Source organism: Mobula hypostoma, chromosome 4 (genome assembly GCF_963921235.1).
Source record: "Mobula hypostoma chromosome 4, sMobHyp1.1, whole genome shotgun sequence".
NCBI classification, from domain to species: Eukaryota; Metazoa; Chordata; class Chondrichthyes; order Myliobatiformes; family Myliobatidae; genus Mobula; species Mobula hypostoma.
In genome coordinates, this window is record NC_086100.1 from 148,087,146 (window position 1) to 148,092,115 (window position 4,970).

Consider the following 4,970-nt stretch of genomic DNA (forward strand, 5'->3'; position numbering starts at 1 on the left):
GAATGAAAGCTTTTCCACCACCCCCCCCGTCAAAATTTGCGCAATAATCCCATGCATCTAAATTTCAAATAACTTGATCAATTACTTCAAATTAGTACATCACCTTCACAAGGAACAAATTGCAAGTAATAGTGTACTCTATCAGGAACTCTCATTCTAAAATATATTATAAATTCAGAATTTTGTAAATATTTCCTTAAAAAGGTAAGTATTTCTCATAACAGACGAATACTTTCTTCAGTATTTTAAACAACATCAGTTCATAACATTGCGCTAATTGCACAAGCAATAGAGGCTGAAAGAAAAGAGAAATAAACTGCAGATGTTGCATATCTGAAATAAAAAACTGATGCCTCTCTCCATAGGCCCAGTCTCACCTGTGTTACATTTCCAGCAATTTCTCCTTTTATTATGATATAGATTTTCTGTTATTTCTGATTTCTTTTCAGAATAAAACTGCAGTGAAAAAGTACATTAGTCATTCTGCCAGCTTGAATCTACCATTTCGCCTGGGCAATAACACACAGGCTATATTTAGATTCTATAAAGAACTAATTATATCAGTTAGCAAGTGATGCAAGTCCTGGCAGAAAATCGAAGAGCGTGCCAATGCAAAGGAGAGAACCTCTCTCCACTTTTAGGGCAGTCTCAAGTGATCAAGGCTGACTTGTTTCCTCTCCAATTGTGCGGGTTCTCAGATGGCTGATAGGTCACATGTGAGCATTACAAAATCTACCATAGGTGAAAAGGGGGGCTGCTGGAAGACAGGGTCTTTTTACTTAGTGAAGTCTGGCATCCCTTCTCTGCTTATGTTTGCTTCCAATGCCTGATCTTAAGGCTCTCAGTACCATCTCAAATGCTCCTTTTCCACTTTGAGCAGTTGTGCAAAATTTTTCAGCATTATCTACAATAAGGATCAGCAGAATAGAATGTCTTTGTATTTTCCCCCCAGCAACAGTGGTGAATTTGTGAAATCATGCACCCATCTCTGAACAGGGGGTACAGCCCAATCCTGCTCAGGGCAAGAGGCACGTCACAGCTTTTTCACTAGTTCATCAATTGACATCTTATCCCCACAAATCTAATGCAGTGCCACTACTTGAACTGCTGCAACCATTCTGCATGATTTCACTTTCTAAGAGCTGATAGTGTAGGGTAATGTAATTGGTGGATGTAATTTGCACAGCCCTCACTAATGCACCTGTGAAGGGCTATAGGGAGCTTGCTAAAATGGCTGATAGCCTATACTCAGCTGGGCAGCGGTGCATCATTCCTCCTCCTTTCTTTACTTCAATAGACTTTGTCAGCAAGGCCCCCAACGTAAGGATGCCCGCGGCTGCGAAACAGATGATACCGTGCCTGTGTTTTTACCGTGCTCGCTTTGGTACAAACACAAGGAAATGCCGACTGCCTTGCAGTTTCAACCGAGGCCAGAGAATTGGGATATCGGAGATCTGTGAATGGAGGAGTGTAGGTTTCTAATCACAAGCTATACAGATTCTATTCGCTCTCACATCTGAAACTTGCTTCATCATCTGTGAACGTGCTTCAGCAGTGCATTTAATGACATTGAAGAGCTTTTGAACACCTGGTAACACAGTCTTCCACCATGACTCTGGCCCGAGATAATCAGAAGCCCATGCTATTGGCCTCTTTTCTCTCTCACTCCTCATAAAATAGACGATAAAGACATCTTCCCTGCTTTGTAAAGTTTCAAGGCCAGAATTTGATGTCAAAATTGGAACAGATTGAAGTTTCCAGATGTCTATTTGATAAACAGCTATATAGAAACCATTTAGTGTTTCTCCCATTTACTAATATGTGGCCCTGGCTGAATTTTGCTGGAATTTTCTATCAATAGCATTAATCATTTTCTCAAAAAAACCATTTAGTTGTTATCATGGTATAATGGAGGTGGAATAATAGGCTTTAGGTAGGGAGTCAGGAATTGGATCCATTTGCTGTACGCAGCCATCTGTAGTGCAGTCCAAATCAAGGGTGAGAAACAGATAACTTCGCCTGAAAAGTCGACTGTTTATTCATTTCTGTAGATGCTGTATGACCTGCTGAGTTCCTCTAGAATGCTATGTGACCTGCTGAGTTCCTCCAGCATTTTGTGTGTGTTGCTTTGAATTTCCAGGATCTGCAGAATTTGCCATATTTAAGAACTCCCCTTGATTAAGCCTGGAGTCAGGCAGGGTTGCACACTCTCCCCTGTCTTGTTTGTGTGCTGCGTGGAGCCCTTTGCCGAAGCCATCAGGAAGGATGAGAACGTAAGTGAGTGAGTTTGCTAGGCATTGGAGGGGTCCAAGTGAAAACCTCCCTGTATATGGACAATGTCACTGTCTTCATGCTCAGATCCAAGGTTGGGTTGCAAATTGGTCAACATCTGCAACCAGTTTGAGTTGGTGTTGGGGCCAAAGTCAACCGCATGAAGAGTGTGGCCATGCTGTTCAGCAACTGGCCCAACCATGAACAGATCTGATTATCAGAAGGTGCTGGGGATCGGGCTCAGGGAGGCCAATGCATGCCACAAGAATTGGGTGAAGCAGCTTGGGAAGGCAAAACAGAAACTTGGACTGAGGGAGAATGCTCCCTCTTGATAACTGGGCAGAACCTGGTTATCAGATGTGAGGTACTCTCTGGTATGCTCTAGAACCCAAGCTATCTTCAGGTTCATCTGGGGATCCTTGATGGTGCAGTTCTGATGGGTCACAATGCACCAGTCCCTGGACAATGCAGGGAAATGTGTAACACACACTGTACCTCTTCCTAGAGATGCTGCCTGGCCTGCTGTGTTCACCAGCAACTTTGATGTATGTTGCTTGAATTTCCAGCATCTGCAGAATTCTTCGTGTTTGCAGGGAAATATGTACCAACTCTGCCTTCACCCTGATTACCACCTCTGTGTGTGTCAGCATCAGGCTGTGTAAGGAACCTTAATTGGTGGGCACCAAGTACCACTAGGTGCAGAGGTTCTACCTGTGCCCAGTGCTGCAAAGGTTGGATCTGGCCCCGATGCTGTACAACGTACCAGTCAGCTGCTCTTTGCCACACTATCTGTCCAATGTGGAAAAGTTCTTCTGGACCAACACTTTTGACCATGTCCCTCAGTCAGTAGTCAGTATGGAATGCCCTACAGACACTGCAGGAAAAGGATCTGATAACACAGTGGGGTGGTTCTCTGAGCATGCCCTCCCAATCATATCCTGCCTTCAGATCAATCACTCAATGAACAATGCCCTTTGGTCTGCCTAAAACCTATTGGTCTGCCAGCACAGCAAGACACCTGTGGAGGAATACTGCTGAATGTCACAGTCCAGGCTGCAAAAGTACATGGTGAGAGGTACACTGAAACTTGTTGGGGAAAGGCCACAGTATAGAGTTCTTTCCCTACTGCAAAGGGAAGGGCCAGTTTGTGTGAGAAAATCCCTGAGTTGTTGTAGTAGTGTATCACCCAAAGGGGCCACTGGAGAGGCAAAGTCCTATTGGTTTCAAGGAATGTAATAGAACAGAGCTGTAAATATTGACTGGGAGTGTAAGAACAAAAAGTCATAAAAACAAGAGAGTCTGCAGATGCTGGAAAATCCAGAATAACACACTCAATGTGCTGATCAAACTCAGCAGGCTAGGCAGCATCTACAGAGAGGATAAAGGCCCAAAATGCCAACCCTTTATTCCACTCCATTGATGCTGCCTGACTTGCTCAGTTCCTCCAGAGTTTTATGCATGTTACATTAGAATGAAAAGGCATTGCTCAGTTTATTCTAGTAAATAATTTTTTCTATGAATAAAGTTTATTTTGATAAAATAATGCAGATTCACCGGAATGATGCAATGCTTAGTGGGTTAAATTAAGAACTTGAGAAATTGCACACATTTGGTTTGTATTACATTAAATGCAGTAGACTAACACATGCTTAAAATGTTAAAGAATCCAACAGATTAGATAACCGAGAAACTGTTTTCTGTTTGAGGGATCAAGAATAAAAGCAAATAACCTTGAAATTAGAATTGCACTGTTTCAAGAGAATCAGAATAAAAATTACAAGGCGCTTTTAAAAATATAAATTCAATCCCCTAAACACCTGTCATTGTTGGATCAGATCTTAATACATTTGGATCATAATCCAGATACCTACTGGATTTTAGGACTGAGAATAATAAGATTTTTGGTTGGTGGGTTGCACAAGAGCTAAAATAGGTCATTGGAATTGAGGTACAGTATAGATCAGCCAAGATCTAGTTACATGGCTGAACAATGTCTGCAGATGGAGAGGACTACTCCTCTTCCTTTACCAATCCTATCAAATCAAATTCAAGTGCAAACATGAGGAAATCTGCAGATGCTGGAATTTCAAGCAACACACATAAAAATTGCCAGTGAACGCAGCAGGCCAGGCAGCATCTCTAGGAAGAGGTACAGTCGACGTTTCAGGCCAAGATGAAGGATCTCGGCCCGAAAATTCAAATAATCCCCTTGCAAGCAAACCTCATAGACAATTATTCAACATTTTTCCCTAATGATGAATGAGTAATATTATTAGAAAATATCTGCAGTTTTTAAAATGTTGTTTGTTGTTTTTTTATTGTAATGCGATTTTGAAAAAAAAAGTTAGCTTCTACTTCAAGGATTGAAATTATTAAATAGCGCTGTGGAAACCATACTTCTTCCGGTTGGCTGACTCAATATGTCAACTGATTGCCTGATACAGAACACAGAAATGTTCCATTTCCTGTGAAGATATGTATGTGGGTTGGTGCAGTCTGTTTTGAATTGTTATGCTAATAATACTTTAGGAATGGCTTATTGCACTAATAAATCTTCTAATTATGATGCCAGCAAGATACATAATAAAATATTAGAAATTATCCCACCAATGTTGGAAATAAATCTCAAACTTATCTTTTTGTTTGCAGTTTATTAGCATTCCAGCCCACAACTCCAGTGAATTGAGATTGATCTTGAC

General features: G+C 41.4%; 1 long non-coding RNA gene across 1 annotated transcript in view; it reads left to right on the plus strand.

Moving 5' to 3' along the window:
• The window catches only part of LOC134345659 (uncharacterized), an 83,291-nt gene that overhangs the window by 72,634 nt on the left and 5,687 nt on the right, over positions 1–4,970 (plus strand). The window lies entirely within an intron of this gene.